The following is a 12,955-nucleotide window of genomic DNA, read 5'->3' as shown; positions in this document are numbered from 1 at the left end:
ATCCAAGCACGGATGAACAGGGTGATGATGGAGTCTAAGTGCTACCTCCTTAGCATAGCTAAATCCCATGTCTGAGAGGAACACCAGCACAGGCTTGGGGGCAACCAGCTGGAAATCAACTTTGTAGAGAAGTACTTGCAGGCCCCAGTAGACACCAGGTTAACCATAAGGTAAGAAGGTGCCTCAATGACACGTAAAGCCAACAGTCTCCTGAGGTACGAGGCAGAGAATGGCCAGCATGTCAGGGGAGATGGTTCTCCTTCTCTCTTCACTTGGGAAGCACATCTGGAGTGCTGTGTCCAGTCCTGGGCTTCCCAGAGCAAGAGGGACATGGATGCACTGGGTTGAGCCCAGTAACAGCCATAAAGATGTAACTGGAGCATCCCTGTGATGAGGGAAGGCTGAGGGAAATGGGACTCTTCAGCCTGAAGATAAAAAGGGTTCTGGAGGAAACTTATCAGTGTTTACCTACCTGGTGGGAAGGAGTAGAAGAGACAGACTCTTCTTAGTGGTGCCCAGTGAAAAGAGTAACAGGCACAAACCAAACTACAGGGAACCTGATGCATAGAAACTAAAGAAAAAGCTCACGTATGGCAAAAGGGATGAAAAACTGGCACACTCTGCTCAGGAAGCTGTGGACATTTCTTCCTCCAGATGTGCCTTCCAGCCTCAGTCACTGTGCTTCTGCCTCATCACCATCCTGTGTTTTCCCTGTTGCCACAGCCTTTCTCTACTCCCACCTTTCAATCAGTGCACACCTCTGCTGCCATCCTCCCCTGGCATTAGGCTTACAGCCTCACCCTGACTGACAAAGCAGCCTTTGCAGCCCTGCCTTGATTCAGCTGGGAGCTGTGTGCTCCCTGCATCACTGTGTGCTCCTGGGACAACACGAGCCCAGGGCAATCTATGCACTCACTGAGACCAGCATCAGTCAGTGAATCCAGGAGCGCTGCCATTTCTCTGGGGCACACACAGGAACTCAAAAGCTTTTCAGAAAGCAGTTTTCTTGAAGGACACTTCTCTTGTAGGGCGTTTGAAATAACAATCTCATTCTTGCTGTTTGAAGCAGCGGATAACTCTTGTATGAACAAGCTCTTTGAAAATGAATAGCGATAGAAAAATGAATCCTACCCATCTCTGAGTTGGTCTGGAACTCAAGTGCTGTATGAAACTGGCCCACCAGTGAAACAAGGGTTTGTGCAGTACTTTAGCCACCACCAGGCTTTTGCTTGCCTGTTTCCCCATGTTTTTCCCAGGTTCCAGAGATCTCCTTTACCTCCAGCTGCTCCAAGGTTAAGAGCCTGTGGGTACAGAGCTGTGCCGCCGTACTTTTGCACTCTGTGGGGTCACTGGAAACTGTGATGTGGACCCCAGACACAAGAACAGCACAGCTGTGCCACCACATCTCCTCCTGTAACCACCTCTCATTGTCTGACTTTTCCAGAAGACAAATTGCTGTTCAACAGACAAATAGCAGCATCCTGCCCTTGGGAAGGCTTTGACATCCCTACATGAAGTTTCCTCCTCAGTAAGAAGCATCATTGTGGGGCACTGGTGTAGGTTTACTGTATTGCAACGTCCATATTTCTGAAGCACACTGCAAATGCAAGTTTCTTATCAGGGAATTGAAACATGGATCAGTAGGAGACCGCTGGCTTCTAGTTTTCTACTGACTTCTCTGGTTCCTCTGCTGCTTTTTTTCACTCACTCCTCCTTACAATCAGTTGAAAAGAACTGACAGTTCTGGCCTCTTCTCATTTATTACATGCGATTGTTTTCCTTTTTTCTAGCTTGCTTTGATCTTTGCTGTGCAAGAGAGGGCAAGTGCGGCATTTTAACTCCCAATTTTTCACCCAAATTTCTACTAGCAGCTCAGAGAAGGGGCAGTGCTGGTGCTGAGATGTCCAGGCCGTGTTTTCACCTCAGCTGAATTCTCTATGGCTCAGTCTGGCAGCAGCCAGGCTTGGTGGCAGCAACCCAGACCCAGCAGCATTCACCACCAACCAGGAGAAAGAGGCCACCCTATTCTAGGACATCACCCTGAGAACAGGCAGACAATTATTTAGAGCATAAGAGGGAAGAGGGTGAGAATGCTTCACTAGCAACAGGCTCTTTTACGAACGTTTACAAGTCTCGCTTATAAGAAAATCACTGCAGGAAAATCCAGTGTTCACAGCTGGATGGAAAACCCCCCTGAAATACAGTTTCCTGTGATTCCATCCTGCAACAGTTGGGACTCTGTCTGAAATTCAAATTAACTTTCATACCCTGCCTACAATTCCATTTTGTGCCCCGAAGCAAAATTTCCTGCATAATTGCGTGTATTTAGGTCAGTTCTCCATTGTTAGCTTCTGCAAAAGAAAACGGATGATTTGCTAGTGGAGAAATTTCCTAGTGCAGTTTTTCAAAGGCGTTTTTGCAATTAGAGACCGTGCTCCTAAATGAGGCTGGAACACAGGCCTGTGTTAACTTGGGTGCTGCCTTGAGACTGTCTGTGAGCCTCTTCTTGAGGGCAGGGTGACTCCATCTGAGCACCGACCACGTCCTACACCCATACAGGAATAAGCCGCTCTGCCAAACTGCATTTTAAGGAGTAGTTGTCCCATTTTTGCACTCCTATCAAACATGAACTTACACGACGCAGTGTGTACAAGTATTAATCTATCCAGCTGATGTTAAATCCAAAGAAACAGCAGACTCATCTTTTCCCATTCTAGGCTTCTTTTCCCGGAAAATTCTCCCTGCACTTGTGTGAAATCTCTTTGTTTCTGCATTTCTGAGGTGAGAAGTCCAGTGTCAGTATCTTCTGTTTATGTTTGACAGCCAAGCACCAGCCACACGCAGGGACAGACCCACATCTTAAAGACCCTCGTCCTGGTCTCATGGCTTCAGACATATTTTCCTGAAGGCACTGCCAGAACAGGTCCAAACAGTTTGAACACACCACGCCAAGGCCTCATCAAGGCAGCAATACCGAAGCTCGGGCAGAGAAAAGACAGCAGCAATTCTACATGTAAATTTCTAGGCATTAATTAAAAAATCAAATCAAATCTCTGCTCCCTCCCTCCCCCCCTCTGATGCTTGTGAGGGACAACAAAGCATCGCAAATCTACCTCGGGATATTGGGAGAGAGGGGAGAAAAGAATCAGGTCAAAGCACACAATATACAAATCCTTGCGTTGCCTCAGGGCACAGAATGCAACGACCTCAGACGGTTCTGAAAATCGATTACAGAAGGCCTTCAGCTGCATGGAGTCAATGACCCTATCCATGCATATCAAGAGGGAAACAGCTAAATCTTCGCTGAGCTAATACTCATAAGGGCTTCTGGTCCAAGATGTGTGTGGAGGCTGGCAGGAGGGGAGCTACAGAAAGTCTCCCAGCTGATCTTACTCAGCCCATGTGAGGAAAACATGGGTTTATGTTCACAAAGATCTGATTTCCATCAGATCAGAATAGATGATCCCTGGTCTTCCCTACAGAAACATCACCAGCTACGCTAGGGGTCACAACGCAACAGACAGAGAACGTGTGTAATTCAGGAACTATAACTGCCTCATGGAATACATGTCAAAAGAGACAGCTGGCCTCAAGGCTTGGGACTGCCCAGTGTCTTTGTCTTCAGGTTTCCTCTGCTGGAAGTGCAGGGGAATTAGGAATGGTGGAAAGGAGGGAGCTTTATCTGGACCCAACGTTTCCTTTTCCTGTAGGTATGTTTGCACCCATCAGGATTTGTAAATGCTTCTCAAGTAAAACTTTTCTGTTTTGATGCAAGAAATCACAACCAGAGCATGAAAATGAAGGGTTTTGTTCCCACTGAGCAGAGCATTCAAACACAACATTGGTTGTGATTTGGATAGCAAATGAATGGCAGTCTTAAGACTTACAATGCCCAAGTAGACACAGCAAAGAGATTCTGGTGAGAGACCGTTTCCAGCTGTTTCAGTTATCTTCAGCAGAGAGGAGCTTCTGAAGTTGTTGGTATGCAGACAAGCATTGAGTTTGCTCTCTCCAACAGTGCTTTAAACACAAATAAGAAGTTCCATTGATCATATACAAACATTTATAAAGAGGTAAAGGTGAAAGAATTGGGAGTGAGGTTGGAGAACATTACTTTCTAAGAACGTGTGAAGTCGGGGCACAGGGATTACATTTCTCAAAGGAATACATTCGTACAACGTGGAGAACACAATACATCAGCATTGGTTCTCTAAGCATGTTCCAGGCAACACTGCAAAGGCTTGAAGTCAAGCAACACTTTAGATTTAATTTAAAAAATAATTACAAATAGGGTAAAAGAGAAGTAGCTCCATTAATTTTCCTTGCCCTCGCTAACGTAGGCTGCACAGTTGTGTTTTTCTTTGTCTCTCTTTCATCTGTAAAAAAAAACCCATAGCAACAGTGGAGGAAATGAACTGCGGGTTCAGCGCCACAAAAACATCTGACTGCGCTTGCTTCTAAGCACGCCAGCATCTCGCCAGCTTCAGCTGGGGTGGAATGTTCAGCAGATGCGGCAGGATGCAGTCAACACAGCCAGCTGCATGCAAAAGGACAAGGGTCCAAGCTTCAGGCTAAAATGAGGTAGTTCTGGAACGCAAACCAGAGGGATGAGGTGTGTGTGAATGTACTTCACTGCACACAAAGCAAGAACCGAGCACAGAGCAAGACCCAAACAGTTTGAGTATGTAGGAGATATCAAAATTAACCTACAGGCTGCAGTCTACCAAGAAGCATGATGATAAACTGGGTATGGACCCTCATCAAAGACACAGGATCATAACTGGAAATCACCTGGCCCAAGCAAACCCAGTCCAAATTCTAATATCAAAGCTTGTTATTTGCTATTGAACAAGAAAAGCTGGGCTGTGGCCTGGAGCAGCTTTCTTCCAGTTGAACTCATGCCCACATCACGGCTTTCAGATGCAGGAAAAGTGAGATCTTCACCCTCACTGTAACATCTGAAATTAGTGCAAGACTCAGCCCTAATTAGGCTGGTCACCTATTAGCGTTTGCTAACAGGAAAACAGCATTCTTATATGGAACTCCTGTAAGTTTCAGAAGCATAAAATCGTTCAGCTAACATGCATCTAAGTTCTGACATTATCTTTATTCATTCTGTATGTTTAATTACTTATATTTTCACTTAAAGTCTTCTAAAGTCAGGACTTTCTTTTCTTTGCTGAAACTGACTTCTGAAATCATGGCGACCTCCAGTTCATTACTGGGAATGAACAACGGTGGACTGGAAGGTGACTGGGGAGACTACGAAATTGGAATAGGCAAGTAAGGTAACTGAAGGTGAGCATTAAAATGCCCCAAATAAACAAAACATTGCAATGACATAAAAAAAAAGTATATCCGAAGGGTCTGCTTCAGACTGATTACAATACGAAGTGAAAAATACTAGAAGTGGGATTATACTGACTGCATTGCTTTATGTTCTTTAAGTAATAGACTCCCTCTCTACCCATGGTAGTGGTGGGTGCTACCAAAGCAACCCCTTACTCGACTGAAGGGGGACTGAGAGGCTTCTGGCCTTTAGAAAGTAGAAAACACAGACAAACAGCACAGCTATGAAAGAGCTGGAGACGAGCCATGTCCAAATATCCTGCTCCTCCTGTTTAGATCATAGCTTAGGGATACCACAGGTTATTTTAAAGACAGACCAAAAAAGATTTAGTTTCCTTAAGTGTCATCATTATCTTTTTTTTTTGCACGCTGGTGACATACTTTGAATAATTTTGTTGAAGCGAATGATACGGAGCTGTTTCATCCTGTACCTTATTATAGTTTATGGGACAGGATTCAAGTTTCAGAGGAAGGTGACTGTTCCCACCAAGTCATACTTGGTATGCATCAGCCAGCAGCAAACTGCCACACTGGTTCAGAGGAAAGGAGAAGAGTCACGATGTAGGTTGGCAAGATGATACTTCCTAAAGAGAAGCAGCGGGATGCCAGGCACTGTCACAGACACTTCTACTGTTAAAGAAAACACACAGAGCAATTTGGATTGAATTCGTATCTGCTCTACCCCACAAACAAGCTTACTGCTTTAAATGTGTGTTCAGAGCTTTTAATTCAGGGCAGGCCTATGTGTTAGGAGATGGCAAGGTCTGCAGTCCTGCCTAACAGGATGAGAAACCCGGCCAGCAAACCTTCTCATAAAGCAGGGGCTGAACACCAGAAAGTTGCTAATGTGGAGAAGAACTTCTTCTCACAAGAACAATAGCTTATAAGCAGGATCTCTGGAAGGATGAGGCTAATTTTAAGTCGCCCCACTTTGACTAATAATGTTGCAAAGTTTCCAATGAAATGCAAGAGAAAATAGTTCAACATATGAATCCCATTTATGCCGATGAACTTCAAGTCCTGCAAGCTCACAAATATGAGCCATGCACCCAACTCACCCAACCCCCACTCTCCAGTGCATGCATATTTGCGGGGTAAATCACCATTATTTCAAACAACTCCAACTGATTTGATTTGCCCCTCCTTGCCAAACTCACCTTCGTTCCTTCAGAATTTCACTGCATTAGAATGGACTCTTGTACTCTTTAAGCCTAAAAAATGCACAGTTAAATGATTTATCTGCACTTCAATGCTTCACCTTTGCAAAATTAGCCCATGTAAATGCTCTCTGATCAAACTCAACCACAACACACAACCAAGGCAGACGAATACGTCTCTCCAAACATCACTAGTGACATTCAAGGCTATGATTATATGCCAGGCATTAAAAAAGCACTTACATGAACCAACAATGTTAGTCAGGGGTGAATTATTCCTTTCGTTTGAGGAAAAATTAAACTAAAACACCCAATTTGATGGGATGAAGCATTTTCCATAAGCTTTCAAGTAGAAAACAAAGGGATGCACTTTGTCTCCCACGTTTGCTTGATTTGTGTGAACCAAAGCTAATCCTCAGTTGTATCACAGCGATTTTAGTTATTAAACACACAGAGAACATCCCCAAATTTTTCTGGACAAGTAGCAAAACCAGTAGGTTTGATTTTTAGTCCTCAGAGAGTTGGAGCTGAACCTTGAGAAAAGACAACCTTGCTCCAGCTCGCAGGTAGAGCAGAATGCCCACCCGTCCCTTCCCTACTGTGACTCATACAGCTCTTCTCAGAACCCCACCAGCTCTCTGCTCAGAGAAAAGACTTCCAAGGAGACAACGTATAAGGCCATTCTCTCTCCAAATCACACAGGCTAAAAACAGTGGATTTATCTTTTCATAGAATGGCCTGGGTTGAAAAGGACCACAATGATCATTTAGTTCCAACCCCCCTGCTATGTGCAGGGTCTCCTACCACCAGACCAGGCTGCCCAGAGCTACATCCAGCCTTTTCCTGTAGCATCCTTATATTCTCCAAATTATAGCAGTCTGCTATTCTATGGTACTGACAGAAGGCTCAAATATATCTTGCTCCAGTGTGAGTCGGTCTTCCAGATGTTGGGCATCCTGATCATCCCCAGCTCTCCTGATGACCCCAGATGAGGTGACATCTGAGGCAGACCAGGTCTGGAGCTGTGCACTGCTTGGTCTTGGAATTTAACATGGAAGAGGGGGGTTGTTACTTCCATAATTAACAAGTGGTGAGAATAAGCACTTCATCTTCTATTTGAAACAGGAAACAGAATGAGGCCTGATAGCCAGCTTGTAATTTAGTGGCAATAAAGCAGACGTGAACATGGTTTAGAGCATACCAAATACACACACACAATGTCATTGCCTGTTTTATTTAGTGGAATCACTTTCGTAGATTAGAAATATTTCCAATTCCCATTCACTCCAAAGCAAGCCTCCACCCTCAACAGGCGTAACGCAGTTCGTTCAACTGATTCCAAACCAAAGGAGGAAAAAAAAAGGTACAATCTCAAAAGTTAAGTTAGAAACTAAGTTCACACATTTTCTTTGGGACCAGGAATCTGTACATAGTACAAAATAGACATTTATTGAACTTTCTGTAAACACACAGTTTGAATTGTGTAAAACTGTAAATATCGGTGAACTACGTGGAGAATAAATTATTATATATTGTTATACATTCTACTTAAGGAAAATAGTTATGCTCTGGTATATTACTCTGTTAAATTTATAAATTCCATAACCAAGCTGTGTATTCCGCAAACATGCTTTTCAAGCTTAAATCTCTCCATTTGTAACACACATTTATACAAGTCATCAATGAAAAAGTTACACTTTCCACAAAATAGATATAAAGAGGTGATGAACTTTCTAAAAAGACAGGCACAGCATGTCACTGCGGACGAGACTTTCATGGTACGACGTGGAGTTAACGCTGTGAGGAGACAGGTGAAAACTCTCTAATTCAGCATGTTGGTACATAGTCTTAGTAACAAGACAGATGCTAAGAACCAAAATCTTTGCTTTGAAACATGAATGAAGCAGCCAGTTCTGGAAATGCTATCGACTCGCACTTCTCAAATACCCAAATCCCCTGGCCAGGAGAACCTAGGCTCGTGTCTCCTATTAACCTCTTGTCATCAGTGGTTCAGTTATCTGAGCACTGAACTGCCTGGCACGATGAGCTACCAACACCTGCAGAACTCAGCACTCGCTCTACAAACTTGATTCCTGGCACCAAAAAGTTAGATCTGGTTAATAAACACAACTTAACTCTTGGTACTTGTGGTCATTGTGAATCACAACACCAGCAACGGACTGTAGGAAATCCCAGTGTCCAGCATCAAGCTGTTCCTATGGCAGCAAGCAACTGAAGGCATGGGAATGGCTCCTCCAGCACCTTGCAGACTGGGGGCCATCGCATAACACCCAGCTTCCCATTTACATGTCTGAAAGTTTCACACTCAGCAGACTTGAGAGTCCAGCATCAAACACTCTGCAAGAACAAAAGCTCCCTAAAATGCCAGCACTGATCTTTTCAGTAGTTCCATTAATGGACATGGAAACGATGCTCTGCATATTCAGCACATTTGTTCCTAGGGGTTTAGGGCCTCTTCGCATTCCCATCTCAGCTAATTCATTCTGGGTTCCATCCTTCTATTCTTAAAGCCAAAAGCAGTACATGAAAGACTGGAACCTCTTAAATTTTGTCCTTCTGATGTTTCAAAAGGAAAAAAAAAATCAAAAATCACAACAAAACCTGCCGACTTGCATACTCAAAGAATTAAGACGTTATTAATTCTAATTAATCTACGGCTCTGCTTTAGGACTGCCACCTTCTTCCCCTTCGGCTTTGAAATCTTTTACAAAACCCAATCCAAGCAATGATTACATTTAGCTCCAACAAAAGTGGGACAGCTTTGGCTGCAACGATACTTGTGCAAGCTCTACGTGCTGGGAGTGACTCTCCACCAGCATCAGCAGGCTGTTGTTAACTTCCACTTTCCTAAGATCACTTAAGATCTATTTTCCCTTGCAGTGGAAACTAACAAGTTGCGCTGCAGCCTGAAAACCCAACAGTGAAAATGAAATTGGCAACCAGTATTCCCATTGCTCAAACCGAGTTGAATTCAGTGATACAAATAAAATCAAACTCCGAAGACCTCAGTCTACAGGCATCAAGAGAAGTTAAAATATGTAACATTTTCTGACCTGCAAGTCTGTTTTCTCATTTTAATTCACAAAGATGCTTCCCAAGAGAAATCACAATGGCAGCTCCTTTGTGTTGGAGGCTCACTCACAATGCATGTCAAGAGTCCTGCCTACTTCAGCCATCAAGAACACAGGTTCCATCAGCTGTTCAGAGCCATACAGTTAATGGAAGCACACGTGAATTGCAGTTTTGGCTCAGTGCTATTGAGCTGAGAAGTGTGGATGCAGTGCTCTTAGGGAAAAATGCAACTGTCTGACACAGCACTCATCCTTGCAAACTGGTTATACAGCAGTAAGGAGCATAGGTTTCCTCCCTCTCATTATTATTATTATTATTGTGTTTTTTTCTTTTTATTTCAACATAAAAGGTATTTTAAAAAGCATTCAGACAGGAACCAGTACCAGTTGAGCACACTAATTTGGTTAGCCATAGAAGCATACATAATCCTGAAGTCTGACCTATCATCCCATCTCACTGAAGTTTGGATATTTCCAGAGTCGACCAGCATCACTAATGCTACAGAAGGCATTCTTTACATGAAGCCCACTTCTCCAAATTCTATGATTGCAAAGGCTCCCTCCTCAGAAGCCCTTTTCCTAAGACACCACGACCACTCCTGGACTCTTAGCTGAGAAGCAAAGATCTCTATTGTAACAGTGCCTACAGGATAAGGAAAAAAAACTGTTTTACTGCTACCCAAAAGGAAAATGAAAAGGATAGCTCCATAGGAAAGCTCCTATGACCAAATGCCACGGCCCAGGTGACTGCTACCTCATTCACAAAGCAACACCAGTATGGAAACAAAACAAGGGTACAAAAAGCTTCCAAAGGCGATGTCTGAGCTGCAGACTGTGCAAGCACTGCAGAGCTCACCAGAAGGCTGCATCCTCTGATCAACACTGCTCTATTCCAAAATACTCAGCCCAGATTGCCACCTGCAAATTTCACTCTATTTTTATGTATTTTAATGGCTCACTCTATGTACTGCATTCATTTTATGCACTATAACATGTGGAACCTCTTCTTGCCACTTAAGGAGTTAAAAATCTATCCAGCCTAGTAGGGACTTTGCACCCTGTAATGTCATATGAAGGTTTGGGTCTTCACCATCTCAAATGGACACAGCTGCAGGAACAAGGAGTGATACCAGTTATCCTGAAGACATTTTTACACCTCCAGAAGCTTGGCACGGAGTAACAATTCCAATTCCTAAGGAAATAGAGCTGTAAAGCACAGCTCCCCAGCTCTACCCAGTTCTGCTGCTTCTTAATCTAAGCCAGGCACGTCAGGTTTTTCTTAAAATCTTGTATTTGCCCAACGATGAGGAAAAAGGGCAACATTTGACTAAAGGTTCACCCGCTGCTGGAATGGCCAAGCTTAAATATGAAGATACTTAAATGTACCAAGTTATTTGGCCATACAGCAGTTCAAGAATGCACGTGTAGAAATTGAAGCAAACATCTTAACATGATGAAATCCTGCTGTACACTGAAATAAGGTCGACTCTAAGAGCCTTTTAATTAACCTAATTGTGACAGCCATGCTACCTCCCTCTTGGGACAGAACTGAATATAAATAGAGACAGTTAACAAAAAGTACATTTGTCAGCATGGAGCTCCCGTACAAGACATTAAACTCAAAGCTTCGTGATTCCAGTTTCAAGAAAAAGAATGCTGACCAGGGTAAAATATACGTCTTAAGCACAGTGTGGAGAAAGATCTGCAAAGGCTTTGATATTTTCCTATGTAGGTCCATCACGTATTTGCACTGGGGCTCTGATTTCCCCAGCTGTGGCAAAAGGAGTGCTGCATCCATTCCTTTGCTCACAGCCCTGCCTTCCCAGCACCAGGTACTTGGAACATCCATTTAGCCAAGCTAAAGGGCACAGGTTTTCTCTTCCTCTTATAACTATTTTGCTGACACAAAGTAGGCAGTAGAAGGAGACTTACAGCAGCAGCTCAGTCTTGATATTAGTTGACCATGAAACCATATCCTTAGTTGATAATTATTAAAAAGCCATAATGCAATAGGAAGCCTCTATTATCCCAGTGTAACAAGTCAAAATGAGGTTCTTATTGGGGTATCAACTACAGAGCAAACTACTCCCCAGTTTTACTAAATCACCCCAAAGTTTCCAATTCTTGAACTAAGCAGAATGGCTCAGATTTTAACCTATACAGCTGAGAGAGCATCAGTTTCATAGTAAACAATTTCATTGTCATTCAAGTCAGTGTCCTAAGCACGCGTTAAGATGAACAACTGGCACGTGCATGAACCACCAAGGTCAGCGCTACAGTTCCTCACCTGCTGCTTAATATTCTGCAGGCATCTTGCTAGCATGAGACAACCTCCACAATTCAGCATAGGTTAATAACTTCCCATCTCCCATTCTGACTTCTGTTGGAGATTGAACTGAGTGCTGGCCATGCAACAGGGGTTCTGCAGAGCTGCTTACAGACTACAGAAGTGCAGGCCAGCTGAAAGGCTGCTGCTTGCTCAGGACCTACTGACCTGTGCCCACTGCGGGTACCAGGATACAACTGATACAACGGATTTACAAAGCCTTGCAAGTCAGGGGCCCTGCATAACATAATCACACTTAGTTAATCCAACACTGGTTTTAAAATACATTTTAGAAGCAGCTTCTGTCTTGAACATATTTCAATGCTGAATTAGTGAGAATTATTTGAAAGAGTTGTCTATAAAACAGTACAGGTATTTTCCCAGAAGGACCAGTGAAACATTGAATCTGACTGTAACAAAACTCACAGAAAACTGAAGCCAGTGAAGCTGTTAAATGTAGGAGAACAAAGTAGCACGAAGCAAAGTAGCTTTACAAATATAATTTCCAAGTTTTTGATTCTGTTTAAAACAGACTACAAGAAAAAAAAAAACAAACAAAACCCCAAGCAAACTGGGACCATCCTATTTGCACATGTATTTAAAAATACATCTTTTAAGCATCACACAGTTTTCATTTTTGTCACACAGGAATCTTTTTCCACGAGGGAAATAAATAGCACACAATACTTCCCAAACAAATTGCTGCCTTGCCCCTGAGGTGCTAACATTTTTAGCATTAAAGAAAAGTTTCTGGTGCAAGAAGGAGATGCACGAACGTGCCAAAGTGCCTTTTACTTTTCAGAGCAGTGAAAAGTACAGCTTGCCTCTTTTCTAGGATGCTTGACATCGTTAGTGTGTTTTGTAATCAAAATCTGTATCTAAAACGGCAGTGTTTGTGCACACATAATAGATTCAGTGCTCTGACCTCCTCAAAACGCTGAACTTAGGCGGGAGGGAGAAAGGCCTGAAACGGGCTTTCTGCCACTGCCCTCAAACCCAGTTACAGCACCTGTCACAACAGCAGAGGTACG

This window comes from Excalfactoria chinensis, chromosome 5 (assembly GCF_039878825.1).
Source record: "Excalfactoria chinensis isolate bCotChi1 chromosome 5, bCotChi1.hap2, whole genome shotgun sequence".
Classification (NCBI taxonomy): Eukaryota; Metazoa; Chordata; class Aves; order Galliformes; family Phasianidae; genus Excalfactoria; species Excalfactoria chinensis.
Note: the sequence above shows the minus strand (reverse complement) of the source record.